Source organism: Solanum dulcamara, chromosome 7 (assembly GCF_947179165.1).
Source record: "Solanum dulcamara chromosome 7, daSolDulc1.2, whole genome shotgun sequence".
Classification (NCBI taxonomy): Eukaryota; Viridiplantae; Streptophyta; class Magnoliopsida; order Solanales; family Solanaceae; genus Solanum; species Solanum dulcamara.
In genome coordinates, this window is record NC_077243.1 from 69,061,132 (window position 1) to 69,089,055 (window position 27,924).

General features: G+C 36.3%; 1 pseudogene; it reads right to left on the reverse strand.

The window, feature by feature from the left end:
* Positions 1-18,455, reverse strand: part of LOC129895706 (plant intracellular Ras-group-related LRR protein 9-like) — a 69,662-nt pseudogene extending 51,207 nt beyond the window's left edge.
* Between the last annotated feature and the right edge of the window lie 9,469 nt (positions 18,456-27,924).

A 27,924-nucleotide genomic window follows, 5' to 3' on the forward strand; every position in this document is an offset into this window, starting at 1 on the left:
TAGCATATAGATGGGGACTCGACCTAAGAGGTACTTAAGTAAAGTCTCATGTTGCATTAACTATGTGCCACCATAGGAGCCCTTGTCGGCTAGGCCTTTGTAGCCACCAAATTTTAAATAATTGAATGTAAACTGAATGGAGTTCTACCCGAGAAAGTAGTCTCCCCATGCCAACGTAGGGGTTTATGTTTGATTCTATGTAATAGATCGCATGGTCTTAAATGTCGGTTATGGTTACTTTCCCATAAAATGAATGTTTTAAGGCTTCATATGATGACGTCTAATGCATGCATTCACTTATGAATATTGCTTACTCATGTCTCTTTTATGTTCTTCATTTCATAGCATACTCACACACTTAGTACATTCAAAGTACTAATGCATACTTTTGCCTATATGATATCACCATGTAGGAATAGACGTCGCTCATCGACCTCCTCCATATGGCTAGCTCGGATTAGTTTGAAGAGTGCTTGTGGTGAGTTCTCATATTTCGGTAACAACATTCTTTTTATTCTAAGCTTATGTTATGTAGAACATTAAGACTTTTACTAAGGAATTTCTTGACACTTATTTTGAGGATGAGCTAGGAGCATGTCTTAGCCCCCGTCAAGTCTTTAATGTAGAAGGTATGATTTGACATAGAAAAGGATGTGATATTGTCTTTGACTCTTATTAAATGTGAAGCCCCTTAGTCCCTACATCCCTTTTTGTTATCCGTTTGTTTTATTTATCATTACCAATGAAATATTTAATGAATGCTAAGAGGCTTGGGTGAGGTACCTCTAGGTGTCTCATTCGCCGTATCATGTCTAGGCCCTAGGCTTGGGTCATGACAGATTCAAAAACCAACTTCTTATGTTCTTTTTACGTTCATCTTCTTTTTGTCTCTTTTAGTTGATAGCACATAAACTACTTTATATGGAAGTTAATACATGCCTTTTGCTATTGATTTAAACCAGAGTAATTTAAAGGTACATTTATATAGTATAATTTTGTATTATTTTACAAATACAATAGTATCAATGTTATATTTCATAACAAATTTTATTTGTATTCATGTGTATTTATATCATTGATACCATTTGTATTTTGAATCATAGACAAGGATGTGAATCATTGAAATATCTCATTTGTATTTTGTATCACTGAAAATGATTTGTATAGTTGATAATTACCATTTGTATTTGTATCATTAACTGGTAACATTTGTATTTGTATCATAGATTGTTACCATTTGTAGTTGAATTGCAAAGAGAGAGGAGGAAGCGAGCAATTGAGGGCAGATCGAGAGGTGAGAAAGAGAGGGTAAAGAGGTAAGAGAGAGAGGGCACACACACAGAGAGAGAGAGAGAGGAGATAGGCAAGCAAGAGTGTAGAGAGAGACGAGGGGAGAGAGGCGAGGGGGAGAGGTGAGGGAGAGAGGAGATAGGAGAGAGAAATTTGTTATAACGTACACACAATAATTTTCTTTTTCATATATATATTTATTATTAATTAACACGCGATACACACATGCAAAACACATACACTTAATTAGTTTAAAATAAAAATCATCAAAATCGAATTAACAGACAAAACTAAAGCGATGAAAATCGCTTAATTAATTTGATTTGATTTCGACAATTGAAAAACTGATTAAATTGATTTGATCATCTCTTAATGAATAACTCACCCAAATCGAATCATGCATGAACACCACCCTTGAACACGAGTAAAGTATAAAAAAAGCTCTATTCGGAAAAATATATATCAAATTAGATTAATTATGTTATTATTAAATCAGAGAGTATTTCTGATGAAATTTTTGAATAGTAGGGATTCATAACAATTTTTATTTGCTGGTTGAAGCATGACATGCTAAGTTTGAAGCAAAATCCACAATTCGATCAACAGAGCCCAAGGCCCCCTCTATATATCCCAACATCAATTCATTCTCTCACACGATTATCTATTTTGAGATATTTTCTTTTAAAGTAGATTTGTTGCATATGTTTCGTCAAGTTATATGATTTTATCAATTTTTAGAAATTGAAAAATATAAATTATATTTAGAGAAAATATATTCAAATTCTAAATATTATTTACAAAATATATGATAAAGCACAACTCTAACTTTAACTTCAAAATTTTTAAATAAAATAAAAAATATTTATTTTTTATGGCCAAACATCCACTCATTTGTTTGGGTTATTTATAACCTCCACAAATAAATAGTATTTTATTTTATTTATAGTGAATGATTAAAAATATCAAAAATAAAATAGATATTACATAAAATGAAGACAAGAAAAAATATTTATCGTTTAAAGCTGAGAAGAGTTAAAATTTTGAACTAAAAAGTTGGCGTATAAATAATTTTCGCCATATTTAGCACTATAAAAGAATGAAAAAATATATTAACTTCTTCCATAAACAAAAAATTACATACAAAATATTGGTGAATATTAAGATAAAAGAATTAGTGGCGACATAAAATGTTGCTGCAAAAGCTCTATGGCGACTTGTTATGTGTTGGCGACTTGTTATGTGTTGCCACAGAAAGCCTTATAACTGTTGATTGAGAAAATGGTCTACATGTGACTTTCTTCCACCTCCCAAACACCCTGAAACAGTTTCAATAACATTTGAAACATGATAAAAACAGTGTCTACTAGCAATAAACCAAGACAGAAGAAGAGAAATCAGCTATGGAGGTATTCTGCCATTGGGAGAAAAATGGAAATATTGCAGTTATGAAGATGGGTCTAGAATGTTCCCATTCTTCATTATATATACATGTCCCTATCTTGACAGCTATACACTAGATATTTTACTAATTGACTAACCACTAATTAGTTACAACTAACCATTAGTTACAACAAACAAATAACAACCTTCTAACTAACCAGTTAAGTCACAGCTCCTACTTTATCACTCCCCCTCAAACTGATAGGTACAAAAATATCTAATACTCCCAGCTTGGAAACAAGATACTCATGCTATGACCTGTATAGTCCTTTTGTCATTATATCTGCTTGTTGTTCATATGTACTTAAAAACAATGGCTTAATCAGTCCCTTTTGAATCTTTTCTCTAATGAAATGGCAATCTATTTCTATGTGTTTTGTTCTCTCATGATATAAGGATTTGCTGCTATCTGTAGTACAGCTTTACGATCACAAAAAAGCTCCACTGGCATTTCCAACTCTTAAACCAATTCTTTATATAATCCAACAATCCATATTATTTCAGAAACAATGGAAGTCATGCTCTTGTACTCTAACTCTGCTGAGCTTCTTGAAATGGTTGTTTGCTTCTTTGACTTTCAAGAAATCAAGGATTCACCGTGTTTGATCAAGAAACATATAACTGATCTTCTAGTATTTGGGCATGATGCCCAATCAGCATCACAGTACCCTGTCAACTTGTTCTTATTTCTGATACTCATCAATATTCCCATAGCAGGCTTCCTCTTTATGTATCACACTATCTTCAATGTTGCTTCCATATGAGATCTTTTTGGCTTCTGTAAAAATTGACTCAAGGTTTGAACTACATAACAAATATCTGGCCTAATTAGTATCAGGTATAGTAATCTTCCAATTAACCTCTGATATGGTCTTATGTCCTCCAATATTAGATTATTTATTGTTCCTATTGCTTCATCCACTTCTGTGGTTGTCAACTTAACATTGGTATCCAGTGGTGTCCATGATGGTTTAGCTCCAGTTAGATCCACTTTTTCAATCATTTCCAAAGCATACTTCCTTTGGTTCATCAATATTCCATTCACTGATCTGCAGAACTCAATTCCTAGGAAGTACTTCAGATTCCAAGATCTTTGATCTTGAACTTAGCATGCAGTTCTTTCTTGGTTTACTCAATTAGTACCAAGTCATTGCCAGCTATCAGCATATTATCAACATATACAGAATTACCATAATTTTTCCATGCTTTCTCTTGATAAACAATGAATGATCCAGGCCACTTTGGAGAAAATCAAAAGTAAGCAAAGCATCAGTAAGCTTCACATTCCATTGTCTGCTAGCTTGTTTAAGTCCATATAGGGATTTGACTAGCCTACACACTAAGCCTTGTGACTCTCCCCCTGGATAGAAAATCCCTCAGGCAGAGCCATGTACACCTCATCATATAAATCACTCTGTAAAAAGGCATTATACACATCCATTTGATGAATGTGCCAGGTAAAAGCTACTGCTATAGATAACACACTTCTCACTATGACAATCTTCATAAAAGGAGAAAAGATATCCAAGTAGTCAAGTCCCTCCCTTTGATTATAGCCTTTTGCAACCAATCTTGCCTTGTATCTTTCAATTTGATCATCAGCTTTGAATTTTACTTTGTAAACCCATCTACAACCAATAAGATGCTTACCTGGAGGTAGAGGAACTAAATTTCAAGTATGATTATCTTCAAGGGACTGAATCCCTTCTTTCATAGCTTGGATCCAATATGGATCTGAGCAAGCTTCATGATAGGATTTTGGTTCAGTAATACAAGAGAAAGCAGTTAGGTATTGCTGATATGAAGGAGAGAGGTTGGCATGACTTAGCACATGAGAAAGGAGATATGGAGTTTTTACTGCAACACTGCTGGAAACATAATCTGTCATCCAAGTAGGCTGATTTCTTTGTTTGAAAGAAGTTCAAACAGTTGGTACCTCAATCGGAGGTACAGTATAAGGAATAACAGGAGCAACAGGAACTGCACTAACAGGAGTACCATCATCATCAGGAGAATAATTCAAGGAGACAGGATCAGTAAATACTTCATCAGGGAAAGTAGCATGTGGCTCAGATATAAAAGGCTATGTAGAAGTATTTAGGAAGATAGAACCAGTGTGTATCTGTGTCCTAAAGGGAAAAGTATCTTCTTTGAAAATCACATCTCTGGATAAGAAAAAAGAGTGAGTGACCAAGCTATACAATACATAACCCTTAGTCACTGAAGAGTATCCCATGTGAACTGCAGGCACAACTCTTGGATCAAACTTGTCACATGAAGGAAACTTCTTGGCATAGCACAAACATCCTAAAGTTCGGAGGTGATTAAGAGAACATCTGTGACCATGAAATACCTCAAATGGTGTTTTGCCCTTTAAGAGGGTAATCTATTCATCATGTAAACATGTAATGACTTGTTTGGTCATTTTGAGAATGAGTCATCTCTCTTTCGTAAAATACTCTCCCTGTAAATTTAAATTAAAAAAATTTGGACCTTTCGGTAACTTCAATTAATAAATTGATGGGTGGTTTTAAATAATTAATTTAAGTGATGGACTAAAGTGTTAATTTATTTAACATCCTATACTATTTTCCCATATATGAGAATAAATTGAAAAATAAAATAAAAAATAAATAAATAAATAAAATCTTAAGAATATAATAGTGCTAATGGGTCTAGACGTAGGCCAGACCCATTTTCTCTGCTAAACTACGTGAGGTGACCTAAATTTTTGTAATTAGTGCAATTAATACTCTACATTCCTTAAAAAGAGAGGAAAATAAAGGAGTGCCGCTTAACAAATTGAAGAAATTGGAGATGATATTCGTCTGCACGCTGAGTATTACAAACACTCAGGTAAGACTTAACTTTGATGTTTCTTCTTATATTTTTTTTATTTTATTTTTATCTTTTTGTTTGCTTTTGTCTTTTTGTCAATTGTAATCATTGCAATATGACATAGGAAGGCATTATCATGTCTTTTTTTTCGATAGTGATGATAACTTAGCAGGTAAGGCTATTTAAGGTTGTGGTCTGACACGTATGGCTTCACCGTGTATAGAATTTGGACTCTCTTTTAATGACAAATATTGTGACTTAAGTCTGAGAGATGAATATTTAATATATTAGGTATATTCTATTTGATGAATACCATATTAGATTTATAAAATTTAGAGGAATTAAGACTTAATCCTAGACTTGAGATTTAGGTAATTGGTCATAGAAAAGAGTAAATTTTATTAGTCTAGGCTAGACATCTGGCAATATGAATGTTGTTAGTTCTGAAAGCTTTTTGTGATTATTTATTTTAATAGATTGCATTAATTTGGAAGCCCAACAAAAGGGGAAGGCTGAAGTCCTCGGGTGATTGTTCGAGTATTTGAGGCAAGTGAATTTCTAAACCTCAATTTAAGCTTGTAGATGCTTGTATTTCCGTGTTATGTATACTAGGGAGTAATGATAATTAGACTTGGTTATTGACTATATGATTGGCCTTAAAAATGGAGATGAGGGGTATAATATGGTTATCTAATGACATGTATTGGTGGAATTGATATGTTGTGATTGTGGATTTATTTTGGACATGTGAAATGACTATGTTGATGTGAGATAGGAAAAAATATTGTTATTGTCATATTATTATCGTAAATTATATGAATATGAATTGATTGCATTGGTTCTGACATATTGTGTTAAAACTGAAAATGATATGAAATAAAAGGGGTTGAGCCACACGCTCTGTGGCAGGTATTATGAAATAAAGGGGTCGAGCCATACGCTCCGTGGCAAGATATATATGTTGAGGGGATGGGACACACGTTCCGTGGCAGGTTACATGGACAAAAATATTCCCCATTCCAGACTGTGATTTAGCGGATGTGTATCGATAGGATAGACATGCATCATTTTATTGCATTGCATTACACCTTTTTGATATTTGTGAATTTGTGCTTACCTCTATATTGCTATGTATATGCTGACTTGACTTGATATGATTCATTGATGAGATTATTGATGAATATTCGTGGACTATATTGATGTTGTTATTGTACAAGTGTAAAGTTAGGCTGGTTTTATTCAAGTTGTAGTTAAGGAGGTTCGGTTGGGAGGATAGGAGTACTTATATCTATTAAGCTTTACTTAGTTTTAGTTATCCACTTGCTGAGTACCATGTTGTTTAGTACTCACCCCTTGCTTCCACACTTGTGTAGGTTGTGAGCCCGGACCTGCTTGATCTCCTACTATTTTCTACTACATCCGAGGCTATCATTCCGAGTGTTGAGGTAGCTGTTACATCCATCTAGCGGACACCTCTTACTTTTTTAATATGTTTTAGTCCTATTGTAGAGATAAAGACATTGTGTCTGTATTTTCTTTTATATTTCGGTAATGTATTAGTGGTTTGTACACATGACAACCAATCTTGGGGGAGTTTAAGTTTGTTTTACCTATTTAGGTTAAATTAAATTTGGATTTATTTCCTTTTCTTCCGTATCTATTTTCCATTGGGTATTAGGCTGACTTGTCTTGGTGGGTTGAGATGAGTGCCATCACACCCGGATTTAGGTCGTGACAAAATAGTATCAGATCCCCAGGTTCATAGGTCTCACATGTATACAAGTCGATTCTAAGTAGAGTTTTGAGGATCGGTACGGAGACGTCTGTACTTATCCTCTAGAGGCTATGAGGAGTTTTAGGAAATTTTCCCTTTGTTCTTTCACTTTGTATCATGCGTGTTGTGTTGGTACTGAATTTTCGTGTGTCTTTTTTGATAGATGGCCAGGACCAAAAGTACGACTAGAGATAGAGGCCGAGCTAGAGGCCGTGGTAGGGACGTGGCGGCAGGCAGAGGTCGTGCCTGAGGAGCGGCGCCAGCTAGATGTCGTGCTAGAGAGGCTTCTCTTGATCCACAGATTGATGCTAGAGAGGAACAGGTCCCTCAAGTCTGCTACTGCACCATTGCTTCAGGCCACTTTGATGCTTGTATTGGATGCGCTCGAAGGATTTAATCAGAATGTGAGGGTGAATGGTACACCCGAGGGTTCTCAAACTAGAGCAGGAGCTCAGACCCTAGGGCAGCATTAGATTCCAATTGTTCAGGATCCGATAGGCCAGCCACTTATGGGCCCTACAGCTGATGAGGGTGGAGTACAGGTAGGGGGAACTCAGGGTGCACCTGTAGTCATGTTGACTGACAAAGAACAACGCCGATATGAGAGGTTCTGAAAAATGGACCCCTCACAGTTTCAGGGTGGGAAGACTGAGAATGCACACGAGTTCTTGACCATGTGCTGAGAGTTGTTAGAGGCAGTAGGGTTAGCCGAAACTCATGGAGTTCGTTATACTACACTCTAATTTTGTAGACCAGCCAGAGAGTGGTGGAGAGTGTATACGAGTTCCAAGCCAGTTGGGTCACCCCAAATAACTTGGGATGAGTTTGCTAGTGCCTTTTATGACCGTTTCATCCCCTGGAGTGTGAAGGAAGAGAGCTAATTACGGTTCGAGAATTTAAGGCAGGAAGGACTTACAGTTGTTGAGTATGAGACTCATTTCTACCAGCTGTCCAGACATGCCATGGCTGTCCTTCCTAATAAGACAGAGTGGATTCGCAGATTTGTGTGAGGATTGAACTATACCATTCGTACAATAGTTTTTTGACCCGCCCATGAGGGCGCTTCCTTCCAGTCCATTGTGTGTGCTGCCAAGGAGGCAGAGTTGATGGAGAGAGAAGAGTTTGGGGACCCCAAAAGGGCCCATGCTTCTGGTTAATTTTTGGGTACCTCATCTGGAGGTAAAGGGTCCTATAGAGGAGGTGGTTCCTTCCAGCATAGAGGACTAGTTCATACATCTATGCCAGCTTCTGCGGATGGTCAGTTACCTCGTGGATCCTACAGTACAGGTCAGAGTTACTAAGGGTCATAGTAAAGGTCAGTTATCCAGGGTGGTTATATAAATTCTTTAGGTTCATCACAGAGGTTTTCGCATGGGAGAGCATATTATACTTGTGGTAATCCAGATCATCTTTCATGTCAGTGTACATCTCAGGGTCGAGGAGAAACCCAGCCTAGTTCTTCAGTTTCAGTTAGAGGACCAGCACCGCCGGTCAGAGGTCGAGGTAGAGCCCAAACTAGTAGAGGTGGTCGCACTCCTAGTAGGGGTGCTGGTGTTGCTATAGTCCCTCAGGGAGGAGGTAGAGGTATTGGGCAGGTCGGAGGTTGTAGAGGAGCTCAGTGTTATGCTTTTCCAGGGAGACCCGAGGCTGAGGCTCTTGACGCAGTTATCACATGTATTGTCCCAGTTTGCCATCGACCTGCATCTGTATTATTTAATCCAGGGTCTATATTTTCTTATGTGTTTGCCTATTTTTCATCTGACTTTGATTTGATATATGATCGTATGTCTGTGCTCATTCATGTTTCTACACCCGTGGGTGAACCCTTAGTGGTGGATCGAGTATATCGATCATATCTTGTTTCTTTGGCCAGGTATGATACTTGGGTAGATATGATTATTCTAGGGATGGTAGATTTTGATGTGATATTGGGTATGGATTGGCTTTCTCTCCATCGTGCTATTCTCGATTGTTATGCTAAAACTGTTACCTTAGCAATACCTGGTGCCCCGCGAATTGAGTGGAAGGGTACTAGTAGCTCCTATCCCAGTAAGGTTATCTCATATATTCGTGCTCAGAGGTTGATTGATAGAGGGTGTATGTCTTATTTGGCCTTTATTCGGGATACCAGTATTGAGTCACCTCCTATAGAGACTGTTCCAGTGGTTAAGGAGTTTTCTAATGTATTCCCTATTGATCTTCCTGGTATTCCTCCAGATAGGGACATTGATTTTGCTATTGACTTAGAGCCTGGAACTAAACCCATTTCTATTCCTCCATATCGCATGGCGCTAGTTGAGTTGAAGGAGTTGAAAGATCAGTTGCAAGACTTGTTGAGTAAGGGGTTTATTCGCCCTAGTGTGTCGCCTTGGAGTGCACCGGTTCTGTTTGTAAAGAAGAAAGATGGGACTATGAGGATGTGTTTCGATTACAGGCAGTTGAATAAGGTAACTATTAAAAATAATTATCCTCTTCCCCGTATTGATGATTTATTTAATCAGCTACAAAGAGCGACATTGTTTTCCAAAATAGACTTGAGGTTCGGTTATCATCAGTTGAAGATTAGAGCGTCAGATATCCCTAAGACAACTTTTCAGACTCGTTATGATCACTATGAGTTTTTGATGATGTCATTTGGGTTGACGAATGCCCCCGCAGCATTCATGGAGTTGATGAACGGAGTATTTTGCCCGTACTTAGATTTTTTTGTGATAGTATTCATTGATGACATCTTGGTGTATTCCAAGACTGAGGTAGATCATGTCCACTATTTGAGGTTGGTACTTCAGAAGTTGAGGGAAGAAAAGTTGTATGCAAAGTTCTCCAAGTGTGAATTTTGGCTTGATTCTGTTACATTCTTAGGACACGTGGTGTCCAAAGAGGGGATTAGAGTGGATCCAGCTAAGATTGAGGCAGTTAGAGGTTGGAAAAGGCCTACTTCTCCTACTGAGATTCGTAGTTTTATGGGGTTAGCCGGTTATTATAGACGGTTCATGCGGGGCTTCTCCACTATTGCATCTCTACTGACTAGATTAACTCAGAAGGCCGTGGATTTTCATTGGTCCGATGAGTGTGAAGCGAGCTTCCAATAGCTTAAGACTTTATTGACTTCGGCTCCTGTATTGATGCTACCCGAGGAAGGTATGGGATTTACTGTATACTGTGATGCTTCCGGTATTAGTTTAGGCGGTGTGTTGATGCAGAAGGGGAGAGTGGTTGCCTATACCTCGAGATAGTTGAAGGCCCATGAGAAAAACTATCCTACTCATGATTTGGAGTTAGCAGCTGTGGTTTTCGTGCTTAAGTTATGGCGTCATTACCTATATGGTGTGCATTGCGAGGTCTTCACCGATCATAGGAGTCTTCAGTATATATTCAGTCAGAGGGATCTGAACTTCAGGCAACGTAGATGGCTTGAGTTGCTGAAGGACTACAACATGACTATTTTGTATCATCCAGGAAAAGCCAATGTGGTGGCGGATGCCTTGAGTAGGAAGTCCTCTAGTATGGGGAGTCTTGTCGCGATTCGAGTTGAGGATCAACCATTGGCTAGAGATGTTCAAAGGCTGGCTTATAGCCTTGTCCGGTTGTAGATTTCTAAGGATGGTGGTGTTCTTGCCTTTATGGAGGCACGTTCTTCCTTGTTTGACTTGCCAGCAGGTAAAGTGTGAGCACCAGCGGCCTAAGAGTGTAAGTCAGAGGATGCATATTCCCACTTGGAAGTGGGAAATGATCACCATGGACTTCATTGTGGGTTTACCTCCCACCGTGGGTGGCTACGACTCTATATGGGTGGTGGTTGACAGACTAACAAGTCCGCCCATTTTATTCTAGTTAAGGTAAGGTACACAGCGGATAAACTAGCCCAATTGTATATTATTCAGATCGTTCGGCTTCATGGTGTCCCAGTATCCATCATTTCAGATCGAGGTTCAGTATTCACTTCGCACTTTTAGTAGGCATTACAATATGGTTTGGGCACTAGACTTGATATGAGTATTGCTTTCACCCACAGACTGATGGTCAGTCCGAGCGGATGATCCAAGTGTTGGAGGACATGCTCCAAGCTTGTGTTATTGATTTTGGTGCTAGATGGGATCAGCACTTGCCCCTAGCGGAGTTTGCCTACAACAACAGTTATCACTCTAGTATTCAGATGGCTCCATTTGAGGCTTTGTATGGTAGGCGGTGTCGATCCCCTATTGGATGGTTTGACTTAGCTGAGATGGACTCCTTAGACACAGACTTACTTAGAGATGCTATGGAGCAGGTTCGTAGGATTCAGGGTAGACTCTTGACAGCCTAGAGTAGGCAGAAGAGTTACGTAGATCAGAGAGTTCGACCATTGGATTTCATGGTGGGTGATCACGTTTGGCTTCTAGTGTCGCCCATGAAGGGTGTGATGCGGTTCGGGAGGAAGGGCAAGCTCAGCCCTCGATTCATTGGCCTATTTTAGATTTTGGTGCGAGTTGGAGAGGTGGCTTATAGATTGGCCTTACCACCTAGCTTATCGACTGTGCATAACGTGTTTCATATTTCCATGCTCTGGAGGTATGTTCCGGATGAGTCCCATGTGTTATCACTCGATTCAGTGGAGTTGGATCCAGACCTAACATTTGAGGAGGAGCCTATAGCTATTCTAGATAGGCAGGTTCGTAAGCTTAGGACCAAGGAGATAGCTTCAGTGAAGGTACAATGGAAAAACCGTTCAGCCGGAGAGGCGACTTGGAAAACAGAGGCTGATATGCGCGCTAGGTATCCCCAGCTTTTCGAAGCTTCGGGTACTTTCTTTTACTTTATGTTCGAGGACGAATATGATTTTTAGTGGTGGATAATGTAATGACCTGTTTGGTCATTTTGAGAATGAGTCATTTCTCTTTCGTAAAATACTCTCCCTGTAAATTTAAATTAAAAAAATTGGACCTTTCGGTAACTTCAATTAATAAATTGATGGGTGGTTTTAAATAATTAATTTAAGTAATGGGCTAAAGTGTTAATTTATTTAACATCCTATACTGTTTTCCCATATATGAGAATAAATTGAAAAATAAAATAATAAATAAATAAATAAATAAAATCTTAAGAATATAATAGTGCTAATGGGTCTAGACGTGGGCCAGACCCATTTTCTCTGCTAAACTACGTGAGGTGACCTAAATTTTTGTTATTAGTGCAATTAATACTCTACATTCCTTAAAAAAGCAAAATAAAGGAGTGCCGCTTAACAAATTGAAGAAATTGGAGACGATATTTGTCTGCACGCTGAGTATTACAAACACTCAGGTAATACTTAACTCTGATGTTTCTTCTTATATTTTTTTATTTTATTTTTATCTTTTTGTTTGTTTTTGTCTTTTTGTCAATTGTAATCATTGCAATATGACATAAGAAGGCATTATCATGTCTTTTTTTTTCGATAGTGATGATAACTTAGCAGGTAAGGCTATTCAAGGTTATGGTCTGACACGTATGGCTTCACCGTGTATAGAATTTGGACTCTCTTTTAATGACGAATATTGTGACTTAAGTCTGAGAGATGAATATTTAATATATTAGGTATATTCTATTTGATGAATACCATATTAGATTTATGAAATTTAGAGGAATTAAGACTTAATCCTACACTTGAGATTTAGGTAATTGGTCATAGAAAAGATTAAATTTTATTAGTCTAGGCTAGACATCTGGCAATATGAATGTTGTTAGTTTTGAAAGCTTTTTGTGATTATTTATGTTAATAGATTGTATTAATTTGGAAGCCCAACAAAAGGGGAAGGCTGAAGTCCTCGGGTGATTGTTCGAGTATTTGAGGCAAGTGAATTTCTAAACCTCAATTTAAGCTTGTAGATGCTTGTATTTCCGTGTTATGTATACTAGGGAGTAATGAGAATTAGACTGGGTTATTGACTATATGATTGGCCTTAAAAATGGAGATGAGGGGTATAATATGGTGATCTAATGACATGTATTGGTGGAATTGATATGTTGTGATTGTGAATTTATTTTGGACATGTGAAATGACTATGTTGATGTGAGATAGGAAAAAATATTATTGTTGTCATATTATTATCGTGAATTATATGAACATGAATTGATTGCATTGGTTCTGACATATTGTGTTGAAATTGAAAATAATATGAAACAAAAGAGGTCGGGCCACACGCTTCGTGGCAGGTATTATGAAATAAAGGGGTCGGGCCACATGCTCCGTGGCAAGATATATATGTTGAGGGGACGGACCACACGTTCCGTGGCATGTTACATCGACAGAAATATCCCCCATGGGTTCCGGACTGTGATTCAGCGAATGTGTACCAATAGGACAGACATGCATCATTTCATTTCATTGCATTGCAACTTTTTGATATTTGTGAATTTGTGTTTACCTCTATATTGCTATGTATACATTGACTTGACTTGATATGATTCATTGATGAGATTATTGATGAATATTCGTGGACTATATTGCTGTTGTTATTGTACAAGTGTAGAGTTGGGCTGGTTTTATTCAAGTTGTAGTTAAGAAGGTTCGGTTGGGAGGATAGGAGTACTTGTATCTATTAAGCTTTGCTTAGTTTTAGTTATCCACTTGCTGAGTACCGTGTTGTTTGGTACTCACCCCTTGCTTCCACACTTGTGTAGGTTGTGAGCCCGGACCTGCTTGATCTCCTACTATTTTCTACTAAATCCGAGGTTATCATTCCGAGTGTTGAGGTAACTGTTACATCCATCTAGCAGACACCTCTTACTCTTTTAATATGTTTTAGTCCTATTCTAGAGACAAAGGCATTGTGTCTGTATTTTCTTTCATATTTCGGTAATGTATTAGTGGCTTGTACACATGACAACCAATCTTGGGGGAGGTTAAGTTTGTTTTACCTATTTAGGTTAAATTAAATTTGGATTTATTTCCTTTTCTTCCACATCTATTTTCCATTGGGTATTAGGATGACTTGTCTCGGTGGGTTGAGATGAGTGTCATCACACCCGGATTCGAGTCGTGACAAAATAGCCTCTAAAACACAATGCCCCCAAAATTTCAAAGGAAAAGCTCCTTGAAATCTGATTGCTCTGGCCAACTCCAAAATGTATCTATGATTTCTCTCAACGACTTCATTCTGTTGAGGGATGTAAGCACAACTTCTTTGATGCACTATACCATTGTCGAGAAATAACTGCACACATGCGGAATTGAAAAACTCAAATCCATTGTCTATCCTGAATATCTTAATGGTCTTATCGAACTGAGTTTGGATCAACTGTATAAAGTTTCGAAGTACTACTACAATATCACTTTTTAAGTTTGAACAAATATATCCAGGTCATACATGAATGATCATCAACAATAGTCAAAAACAATCTATATCCATCAATAGTTTGAACATGAAAAGAACCCCATACATCCAAATGCATCAAATCAAAGATAGTAGAAGACTTAGTGTCGCGAAAAGGAAAAGGCATTCTAGTGTGTTTAGCAAGAGGACATAATTCACACTTATCTAAAACTTGTTTGCAATCACCATGATCAATATCCAGCAGCTTCTGCATTGCACCAACAGAGGCATGACCCATTCTTCTGTGCCACAACATAATATCTATTGTATTCTTTGTAGCAATCAATCCTCTGAGCAGTTGTTGCTTGTCTTGTGTTCCTTTTATTTTGTGCTTCAACAAATAAACACCTTCCTTTTCTATACCAATCTCCAACACCTTCCCACTTGAGAGGTCCTAAAATATGCAAAATTTAGGGGAAACATTGACTGAACAGCATAACTCCCTGGTTATCTTGGCGATTGATAATAGATTATATCTAAAGTCAAGTATATACAGCACATTGCTTATCGTTTGGCCATCAATTATTTCGCAACTTCCAGTATGAGTTATATTTACTACTTTACCATTAGGTAGATGCACCTGTTTTTCAGTAACAGTAGTATGTTCTTCTTGCAACAACTTTATATTAGATGTCATATGATTTGTAGCTCCACTGTCTACTATCCATTCCTCCATTTTATCTTTTACACAAGATACCGAAATAGTACCTGATTCCTTAATTACAGTCACATTGGAGCAAGAATATTACCTTCCATAGTAGGAGGTTCTGCAATTGACAATTTTCCCATGCTTGCTGAAGAGGTTTCCCCTTGCTGTTCCTTGTCCAAAAATTGCATCAATCGATTATATCAATAAGGATCCTCTAATAACTTCATCAACTGATTGTAATTACCCTGAGAATCGTGAGGTAGAGCTTCTCCTCTGTAAACTTCATTGTCAGGTGTTTTGCCTCTGATTCCTTCAGGCAATTTAGAAACCTCTTCCTTTACATTATATGCTCTTCCTCTAGGTTCTTGTCTTCGTACTTGGCATCTATTTTTTCTAAGATATCCATCACGTGTGTGAATAAGGTTGGTACCATTTGGTTTTCTTTTAAATTTGTAATCTGGAGGATAACCATGCAATTTATAGCAATCCATCTTTAAATGACCTTTCAACTTACAATAATCATATTGCACATCCATATTCTTCTTGAATCTATTGAAATTTTCTCCTCGACTTGTCATGAGAGCTATTATTTCTCCATTCATAGATGATCCAGCCACATTGACCATAACTCTTTGACTTTTTCGTTCAATCATCATAGAGTAGGCTTGGTTAATGGATGAGAGTGGAACTAACATCAAAATCTGTCCCCGAGATTGTCCATATGATTCATTCAGTCTCATTAAAAATTGCAGCAATTTTTGTCTCTTCGTAAACTCCTCAAAATCGCGTGATTTCTTGCAACTGCATCTAGGAAAAGGAGCTAAGCTATCAAACTCAGCCCACAGTAAACGCAGCTTCATAAAATACTCAGAAATGCTACTCATACCTTGAGTTATGGTTGCAATTTCTCTGTGTAGATGGAAGATCCTGGAGCCATCAACCTTATCAAAACGCTCTTTTAGATCATTCCATACAGAACTTGTATCAGAAGAATACACAATTCCACTTAGTACTCCTTTGATACGCAATTCATTATCCATGATAGAACTATCGCGTTGAATATCATTCCCATAGATTTGTCAAATTTGTACCAAAATTAGCCTTCTTACAGTTCCATTGATGAATCCCAACTTTTTGCATCCAAGTATGGCGATTCGCATCGAATGACTCCAGATTGAATAATTCTCAGATCCCGTTAATTGAATAGAAATCAACACCACTTCAGAAGTGTCTGATATATTCAGATACAGTTGATGATTATGACTCAGCTTCTCTGGCAGCTCATTTTCCAGAACCTCCGCCATTGTTCTTGTCACTGATTTTGACAATTTTGATCTTCAAGCAGCTCGATCTAGACCATATCTATGGCCAATTGCTCTAATACCATGATAAAAATAGTGTCTACTAGCAATAAACCAAGAAGAAGGAGAAGAAGAAGAAGGAGAAGAAGAAGAAGGAGAAGAAGGAGGAGGAGAAGAAGGAGGAGGAGGAGGAGGAGAAGAAGGATAAGGAGAAGGAGGAGGAGGAGGAGGAGGAGAAGGACAAGGAGAAGGAGAAGAAGGAAAAGAATGAGAAGGAGGAAGGAGGAGGAGGAAGGAGGAGGAGGAGAAGAGAAATCAGCTATGGGGGTATTCTGCCATTAGGAGAAAATTGGAAATATTGCAGTTATGAAGATAGGTCTAGAATGTTCCCATTCTTCATTATATATACATGTCCCTATCTTGACAGTTGTACACTAGATATTTTACTAATTGACTACCCACTAATTAGTTACAACTAACCATTAGTTACAATAAATAAATAACAACCTTCTAACTAACTAGTTAAGTCACAGCTCCTACTTTATCAAAACAGCACAAGTGTTTCGAGTTATTAAGCATGTCAGTGTCTCTCCGATCTTTTTAAGCATAATTTGGGGCTCTTTTACCGACATTATATCATGCCACCGCTTAATCATATAAGCTTTTACAACTTCAACTACGACTTCCTTTGGAGGTATTAGAAGAGGGTTCCAGCCAACTTAAGCATAACCAGGTTGTCAAGCCGATTAATTGTATCAGGCAATTCATGGATCTGAGCAACGATCAAGTTCATTTAGATTTATCAAGTCACCAATTGTGTCAGGAAGCTTAGTTAGGTCACTGAAATTGTTGCTAAAGTTGATGATCTCAAGATTTGTCAAGTTTCCAAGTGAACGTGGGAGCCCATGTAGATCATTAAAATACACATCTAAAAGGCGCAGGGATTTCACCTCATCAACAGAAGTTTTTAAGGAATGGAGCTTGTTAAAAGAAAGCGAAAATATTTTCAGATTTACCAATTCATTCCCAATATTCGTTAGAAAATAAAAAATCTTGTTGAAGACTGCATCGAACTTCACTAATGACCTACAATGACAAATACTATCGAGCAAAGTGACAAGCTTGTTTCAAGAGACATGTAAGATCTTCAAACTAAACAATAGACCAATCGAGTCTGGCAACGATTCCAAAAGATTAGATGAAAGATGTAGATCCTCAAGGTTTTCTAAGCTCACAATTGAATCAGGAATCACCACAAGCTGATTGTTGGACAAATTAAGCTTCGGGTAGTATCCTCAGCTCCCTCTTCTTCCCTACTAATGCCTCCTGCAAAATGTCGGTCACTTCAATTGATTCCACATCATTATCATTACCACCAGCAACCACCGCCATCTCATAAATCTTTTCCAACCTCTGTTCCGCTTCCTTCAACATCTTCTCATTGGCCTCGTGCAATTCATCCAAAGCTATCAACGCCTTATACTCCTCCTTTCGACACTCATTGTCCAATCTCCAATCCTGCCTCTCCATCCTCGTCTGCGTCGATCTGAGCTAACTTCACCTTGGCAGTATGAACATGGTCATGAAAAGGCCGGTCACCCAGGGTTTTGAGCATGGACCGGGTCAGCAACGGCTGATCGCGTAGCATTAACGATGTTAGGATCGGTGAGATAAGGCAGACGCTCCTCGAAGTGAGGTTCTGCTGGAGGTTGATGGAGGATTTGGGGCTATTCGATGTCGAATTCATCGGTGGTGATTTTATGGCTAATATTGGGGAGCTTGGACATGACGTAGGAGAGGATTGGGAAATTGGTAGGGTTGGGATCCATGGCTAATGGAGATTCGTGATGAAGAAAGGGAAGCCATAATTATAAGGACTTTAAGCCTAATTCTACAAGGAATTGGGTTTGATAGCCGATAATTCTAATTCTAATCACATTATAAACAGGATTTAAATTATGGATAGAATACCTACCAAAAATCATATTTTTAAATATCCTCTCCATCATAAAAGGTTCCTTTTATTCGGAATTGAAAGCCATCTCAATTATATGAAAACATTTTCATATGTAAGATTGAAATATCCATTCCACCACACTCCTAATTATTCCGAGGAAAATAAAATGGTGTCATTATTTATGTTTTTACTTTTTATCATCTTTGATCAATTGAATCGTTTGGGTGGGTACTAATGAAATGTACTCCACAACTACCATATATTTTATACATCTTTTCTAGCCTTAATTATGGCTTGATTTTATATGATTTATATTTTCCGTCAAAATGTTAGTAGTTTAACAAGCCAAATAACTTCATGTACAAACAGAAAAAGAAAAAAAAACTTACAAAAACACATTAATTTTAACCTTTAAGGTTGAGACTAAGGAGCAGAGATAACGATTGATTTAGAATTTAGGGATAATTTCAGGTATCCCTCTTCAGATTTTGGTCCTTAATACTTTATCTACCTTATTTTAATTTATTTGTGACAATTCTCTTAACATATTTACTATTAATTTAAAATATTATAGTATGACTAATTTGCACCTTATAATTAATTAATTTTATGAATATCCTCACTAACAAATTCTTTGAAAATAAAACCTAATTCCCTTGGTTAAAAGATCATTGACAATTTTCTTGGCAAATTCTAATTCCACCTTCTTCCTATTTTGTTTTTCTTTGCTCAAAATCAGTTGTATCTGTCTTTGATAAACGAATGACACGGATCAGTGTTTTAAAAGGCGAGAGCGTAAGGCGAGGCATTTTATGTAGTACGGGGTGAGGCGTAAGCCTCGAGATACGGGGTGTAAGTCTCATGGATCTACAGGGCGTAACTCTCATGTATATTCAATTTTATAATTTTATTACTTAGAAAATAAGTAAAAGTAAAACTTTCAATGATTTTACAAATAAATTTTAATAAATAACCAATAATATAGAAAAAAATATCATAATTATTATTTGAGAAAGATATTCATAATTAATAATATAGAAAAAAGTATTCTAATTTCTATTATGATAATAGCCAAAATACTTTTTATGATAAAATTATCATTCATCTTCACATTTACTAGTTCTTCTCACCCTCAATTAATATTTGCATTAATTATTGTTTATAAATTTTAAAGAAGAAAAAAGATAAAAAGTGTAAGAGTAATGACAAAAAATGAATAAAATTGTCTCAGGAATATTGTGCTATGAAAGATCTATCCTATCAATTTCACACATGATTATCTAAAAAATTATTTATAGCAATGTCATTTTCTATATTAGTTAATTTATACATTTTAGAATGAATCACTAAAACCTTAAAAACATGATAACATAAAATATAAATATCATTACTCCAATAAAAAAAATATGATTTAAAACAAAAATGGATTAAAACTCAAAAAAAAAAAAATTAATGCCCGGGACTTACATTTTTACACACAAGACTTACACTTTTATGCCCGAGGCTTACGCCCCAAATTGTAGGACTTACGCCCTATGAATCTATGCCTTCAATTTGCGCCCCGAAGTGTTTTTGATACGCCCCACCCCAGGGCTCGTCCCAAAAATGTTTTTTAAAACACTGATATGGATTATATAATTATATTTTCACTCTGTTCATTAAAATCTTGGAATACTTTAATCTCTCTTTCTATTTCATTCAGAAACTAATAAACATGATGAACAATAAGCATAAAATCAACCCCAATACAAAGGAACAAAAATAGAACTACAATTTATCACCAATACAGAATAAGTAATTGCAATTATCTCTACCATCTCTTTCTCTTGTCATAATCACTAAATCACCTTTGAATGATGAATGCCATAATAAAACTTCAAAACATCTATATATAGAGTAAAAATATACGGTACTTGCAAAGAATAAAACCTCAATTTAGCATTATTAAAGTTAATTTACAAAATAATTAAGTCATGTAATGAGTTTTTAATTCTTCAAAAAAGATGATAAAATTAATTTTTAAAATGGGTATATTTGAAAGGGCAATTTGGTCAAGTTGTGATTTTGTACATAAATAATAAATAGATTAAAAGATTTGTTACTAATAAATTAAAATAAGAGAAGTAAGTGTAATATCATAAACCACAGTGAGGTTAGTTTTATCCGATAAAACCTGAGGGAGGGGGGGTTTCTGAAAAATAGAATTTAATTTAAATGCTCGATATGCTCATATATTGACTTGCCAATTAACTTCAATGACAGATCAACGTTGTTCTGATTTTCAGTACTAATAATAAATTGACGACACCAATTGATTCATTACATTGAAGCATGAAAACAAAATTCTACCAATTATGATGAACCAGATATTTGATTCATTATATTTAAAAAACTAAAATATTTATTCATTATATTTAAAAAACTAAAATATTTATTGATCAAATTTTAATTTAATAAAAAAATAAAATTAAACATAAATTGTAGTGTTCTTTAATATAATCCTCCCACCAGAGGTGTTCGAACGAGACCAAAAAACCTATCTGAACTGATAAATCAAGTCAAATCAATTTAATAAATCAAAAATCGGCTCGGTTTGATTTGATTTGGTTTGATGTTATCCATAAAGAAAACCGAACTAAATCGAACCGAACCGAACCGATAAATATGTACATATTTAAAATATTATATATATTTATATATGTTTATTAAACTTTATCTATTTTTTAACTTCTTCATAATTTAGGATCATTCCAAGAAAAAAGTCTAGCTCATGTTCCCCAAGCCCATTTATGTTTAAAGTAAAATAAAAAAATCCTTACTGAATAATTAGCATAAATAATTTTTTCCCTCGTTAGATTTTCAGTTCTCTCTTATTTCCTCTCAAATTCTGTAGACCTCTATTCTGTTCTCAATCTCTCACGATAACAATTGAGTGCAAGAAGCTTTAATCCCAGTAAGTCTGTAACTTTTTCTTCCTTTTACTTTTTTGGTTACTTTTTGTATGTTCCCTACTCTTTGTTTGTGTAATTATTTTTGTGTCTTTGAAGTTTTAGTTGAATGAATTGCTTCTCTAATCTTTCATCTTGTATGTGTTTTTTATTTTATTTCTCTGTTATTTTATATTTTCTCCACTGATTTAGATTTTTTCTGTTATTTTTATTTTTATCTAATGATTTTGGATTTTTCTATTTATTTAGATTTTCGGATACTTTTTTTCAGATGGAAACTACAACTACTCAAAAAGAGGTAGAGCCAGTGGAGGTAACCAACAAAGTATCTCCAACTATTTTGCTGGAACTTGAGCTTGACGGTGATAAAACTCGTGATATTACTCTCAATCATGCTAAAAATGGAAATAAACAACTCTTTGCGATCCTGATCGTAGCCTTGTGAGTAGTGACAGGAGAACATCCGGCGTTTGGAAACACTATACTGAATATCTTGATAAATGAGGTGAGAAAAGGGCGAAAGATAACTACTGTACTAGTAACTTTGCTTCTGAAAGTACGAATAAGACCTCAACACTATGGAGACATTTAAATGAGGTTTGTCCTAATTCCCCTCTTAGAATTATTGACAGAAATCAATCAAGAATCAAGGTAGTTAAAAAAGGGGAACAAGCCTATAGTACATGTACCGTACAAAAAGTTAAGATTAACGTCAATGAGATTAGGAGAGTTATTGCTGAGTTTGTCATTATTGATGAACAACCTTTTAAAGTTGTTGAAGGGGAAGGTTTTAGGAGATTAATGGCAGTTGCGTTGCCTAATTTTCAATTACCTTCTCGCTTGACTGTTGCTAGAAAATGTTTGAAAATATATCAAGAAGAGAAAGAAAAGCTTAAAAAGCTTATTCATAATCAACGTGTATGTGTTACTAGTTGTCACGATCCGACCTAGGGCCTAGTCGTAACGCAGCGATCGAAACCCCGAAGGGCTCCAACCAAGCCTCTTATACATATCATAAGCATATATAAGGTAAAATATAAAAGCGGAAACATCATAAGAGAGTCTAAAACCATGAATAGAAATCTGAAAATGTCTTATGACAATATAGACTCAAACATACGTCCAACTAGATGCCTCTAAACATGAGTATGGGCGGGGCCTAAGACATGTCCCTAGCTCACCCTCAATATACACATAACCAACTTAAAACTAGTCCTCGGTCAATGAGGACTCACCACAAGACCTTCAGATAAAGAATGCCTACTAGTTACATAGACGATAAGGATCTTCAATATCAACCCCTATATTATGAGACAATGTAGGCAAAAAGTATGCATTAGTACATTGGAATATACTAAGTATGAGGGCGTGACATGCAACGTAAATCATGGAATGCAAAGGTCAAGTAAAACACATGATAAGATGGAATACGTAAAGTCATGAGAAAATCATATTGACCAAAGCATTTAAAAGCATAAATTCAAAATCATAATATATTTAAGAGATCATACATATGTAGGATAGGAACCATAACCGACAATAAGATCATGCGAGCTATAACATGGAATCCGATGATACCCACATCGAGAAGGAGGAGGCTACTTTGCCAAGGTAGACTCTTAATCATGAACATGTGCTATTTGTGGATCCACTAGCTAGGCCAAAAGGCAATCCTACGGTGGCACGTAGTTATGAGACAAGTGACTTTATATAAGGACCCCTTGCTTTGAGCCCCCACCTCAAGTCCACATTCGGTGCTAAGTCAAATCTCATAGAATACGTACATATCGTAGAAAATCATAATTTCATATATCATAGCCATTATCATAGGTTTGAGATCATAGAGTAGCTCATTTTCATAACATAAGTGCAATGCGGGCATTGTCCTTCCACATTACAAAATCATACATACATAGACATAATTCATACTTGGAAATTCATGATCATAGCTTATACTTGAAATTAGGGTAAGACATGAATGTATGATCAATTGACTTGAAAATCATGAAATTAACTTGAAAATATCCATGATCATAAACTTTATATCAGTCCATACATAATTCATATAGATAGTATCATTAGGAAGTATAATTGAAAATATCCATATTTTACATCATGAACCCTAAAAATCAAAATAGGAGAATTCATGGAAAAACTATTCAATTTAATTCAATAACTATCAATTTATATCAAAATAGACTCATGATCATACTTTAAATCAAAATTCATGCAATTGAAATAGAGATTACAAAACCCATAAAATATCATACTTTAATTTGATAGAAAATCCTTGAGAAATTGATTGGGCTTCATGGATGAAAGGATCCATGAATCAATACCCACATACCTTGAGTGAGAACACCAATTAATTTGGAATAACTTGAGAATTTTGATGGAGAAATTGAGTGAATTTGCTTGAAGCCTTCAATGGGAACCCTTGAGAGCCTTTTTGTAGAGAGAAATATTTGATAGATGAATCATAGAAGAATGAATAGAATTGGAGATTTAAGTTAATTTATAGAGTTGAATTAGGTCCTAAAAACGTTTAGGTTCATTAACTAATAATTTGGGAAAGGTCTAAAATGCCCCTTAAAAAAATTTAATTCGGCCAGAACTGCTTTCCAAGTCTGTGACACGGACCTGTCACAACCAACTCGATTGGAAAACTGTCCTCGGGTCCGCGACACGGTCCTGTCGCAGACCACACTATTTTGTGGATTCTTCAAAAATCTTTCTTCCGATCTACGGGTCCTAAAAATCCATCGAGACCATTTTTCCTCAACTTTTGACCCCCTGATCGATATTTCGAACTCGGATTTTCCAAAAAGATTAAGGATAATGTGTTACATGAGCGGACTATTTCCAAGGCATTCTTAAGGTATTTTGTGGACATTTTTAGGAATGTTACACTAGTGATACGTGGACATTACTTCAAAATCTAACTTATATGGTTATCACTGCCCATTGGATCGATGATGAGTGGAATCTGAAAAAGAAAAATCTCAACTTTTTCCAAACATTAGATCATAAGGGTGAAACAATTGCTAAGAGGATTGAGCGTGCTTATTTAATTGGGAAATTGATAACATATTCACGGTGACCTTAGATAATGCAACTGCTAATGATTCTGCAATTAAACACTTGAAGAGAAGAATTGAGAATTGAAAAGGAGGCATCTTAGGAAATGAGTTCTTAAATGTTAGATATAATACTCATATTCTAAATTTGATCGTGAAAGAAGGACTCGGTGAACAAAATGAGTCTATTTCTCGGGTAAGAAATGCAATCAAATATGTTAAGTCCTCAACTCGAAGGTTTGATTCCTTTAAGTCATTTGTCGATAAGGTTAAGTGTAATGACCCAGAAGGTCATTTTTGAATTTTTTTATAAAATGACTATTTTACCCCTCCCTTTAATTGCCTTGAGTCATTTTTGATTGGTACCGGGTGCTGAATTTTAGAAAATCGTATGAAAAGTTAAGTCTTTGGAAATTTTGAGTTTCATAAGCTTAGTATTAAAAAGTGGTATTTGGGTTCAATCGAAGCTAAAGGTCTCGAAACGGAATGTCGTCGATTCTAGCAGCTCTGAAATGTCGATATTGGCTTAGGAGACTTTACGGAATCAGTTTTGGAGTTGTAACGAAGATTTGAGGCCTTGAGTTGAGAATTTGAGAAATTTTAAGCCAAGATTTGACTTTGGTCAACTTTTGAAGTTCCGTTGCTCGGAATGGAATTCCGATGACTCCATTGGGTTCGGGAGAGGATTTTTGGTATAGAAGAAACGTTGGTTGAAGGCCTAAGTTGGTTTAGTTGTGACTTTTCGAGTTTTTGGTCAAAGAAACTTCGAATTCGAATTCTGATGATTTCATCAGCTTTGAAATGGCCAAATTAGGCTAGTAGCATTTTTGGCATGACCATCGAGGTAATCGATACGAGTTTGGGGCCATTTGGTACTTTTGACTTTGAAAGTTAGCCTACGGTTGACTTTGGTCAATATTCTTCGAAAATGCGCCCGAATAAAAAATTTTGACAGCGCAGTTAGTTTTGAAATGTCTATTTTGGTCTAGAACGACCCTTTGTTCGCTTTCCGAGGCTTCCGGACTAATATCGAGGCTCGTAGTGGAATGTGGCTTAAAATGGCTCTTGGGTGTGGGACCCACTTTCTATTAAAATGATCTCATATGGGAATTCTGAATGTGTCATTGAGTCCAAAACGTCAAATTTAGTGGCATAGCATATCTAGTTTATTTTTATCAGATTCCGAATGAATTTCGAGCACCCCATCGGAGATTTTGGATTTTCCAAAATCTAAAAAATTGCAGCAACAGCTGCCCTTTTATTTTGGATATTTCCTCCAACTTTAAAACCCTTTATCTTGGGCTATGGAGCTCCAAATTGGGTGATTCAAAAGGTAAACTTGTGAGATTTCTCATGGAGAACGTATTGGATAGATTGAAAACTGATTTTGAGCATTCGATTCAGGTAAAAAATGTGATTTTATTTGCAGCAGTGTCCATTTTCGGATTGAATTTTTAAAGAACTTTGAGAAATTATTTCTTGACCTATATAAACCCGATTTTGGTGATTCAAGGGTCTAAATTTAAGAGAATTTCATGAGGAATCTCCTGATGAGCTCACATATGCGAGGGGAAGCTTTGTTTGAGGTAACAATGTGTATTTATTTACTGATTTAGTCTTTTTTGAAATGAAATTTTATTGAATTTTGAAAGAGTGTATCTTGGTTAATATCACTCCATTTTGAGTGATTATGAGGCTAGATTGTGGGGGTTTTCGCAAAGATCATTGTAGTGTAATTTTTTTGGGTTGAAAGGGTCTCGTTTCTTCGAAATTAGCTAATCTTGATGCTGCCATTTTTAGGTCCTTTAGTTGGAATTTATGAGTTTGGTTGCATGCTCGTCCCGTATAAATTCACACCCCAAATTGTGTTATAAATCTGATTTGTGAGCTCGGAGTGACGTTTGGAACCTATTTTGGGGGTCAAATTCGAAATTCTATATGCGAGTCCCACAATTTCCGCTTTAGATTCTGAAATTGGTTCATCTCCAAAAATTATAAAATTAGTGTTTAAACGACCGTATCGATGTTGTGGTTCTATTTTTGATAACGTGTAGTATTCCGAGGCCGTTCGAAAGGAAAAGGCTTCAGTACAGTGATTTGAAGCTCGCGTGTTTAGCCTATAGGTAGGCTACAAATTTACCTTTCTTTAGATTGAGATGAGATGTGTGAAAGCATATTGAAATAGTTGAAATTTGGGTTGGGTAGTTTGATTGTATATTTTAGGTATTAGAAATCGTACTTTAAGCTAGTTATCGGGTTTTTTGGATATTTAGAAGCATGTGTATCTTGTCGTTATTTGTTAGTATTATAAGGAGAGTTGAATGAGCATGTTGTTGATATTGTGGAGTATGTTGGCCTTAGTATAGGATATAAACTTGCTTTAGATGCCCCGGCGTCGCTCCGATGGACTTAAATCCATGTAGAATGGTGTAGCGGGTTAGTGCTTGGTAGTTTGACCTTAGTTAGGCGTTACCCTTGATCTTAAAAATATCCTCATCCATAAATTGATATAATCATGACTTTCATAATGCGTCGACAATACTAGATTTCATAATTGTTGATTTTGGCTCTGGTTCTAATTTTGGCGGCATATCGGTTGACTCATTAGGGAAAAGATTTTTGGTACTGTTGTATTCTAATTGGGAAGTAGAATGTTTGGCATCATGGGATAAATTATCTGTGAGCATCCGGGTATCAAGTCCAGGCCTCCATTCTGAATTATCGGGAAGCATCCGGGTACTCAGTATCGGCCTCTACCGGCTTGTTAGTATGACGAGCATTCGGGTACCCAGTCTCGTCCTCGATCATACCAATATATTACAATGAGCATCTGAATATCCATTCCCAGCCTCGACCACACTTATGTATTATGGAAAGCATCTGCGTACCCAGTTCCGACCTTGGCCATTTGAACATTTGGGTGAGCATTTGGGTCCTAGTCCCGGCCTCGACCCCTAAGTCACCACTAGATCGATTGACTCTTGGAGATTCTGGGTTTGAAAATGATATAGTACTTCGGCTCCTAACATCACATATTCTTGGTTCCTAACCTTGGTAGTTGTAGCTATTATGTGTGCTCGATGGGCTTATAGGGGTTCATTCGTATTTTTATTTAATTTGCGCACGAGTATTCCGGCTGGGCTTATGGGGGCCCAATTGGGTATAGTTAGTTGTAGTTCTTATAGGTAGTACTATTTCCCCTTTTTGATGCTTATGTTGACTCTTATTTAGGCTATTCCTCTATTTCATATTGTTTTTACCTTTTTTGCTCATTCGGCCTATGATGCCTACTAGGTACCTGTTGTCTTGGTATTCA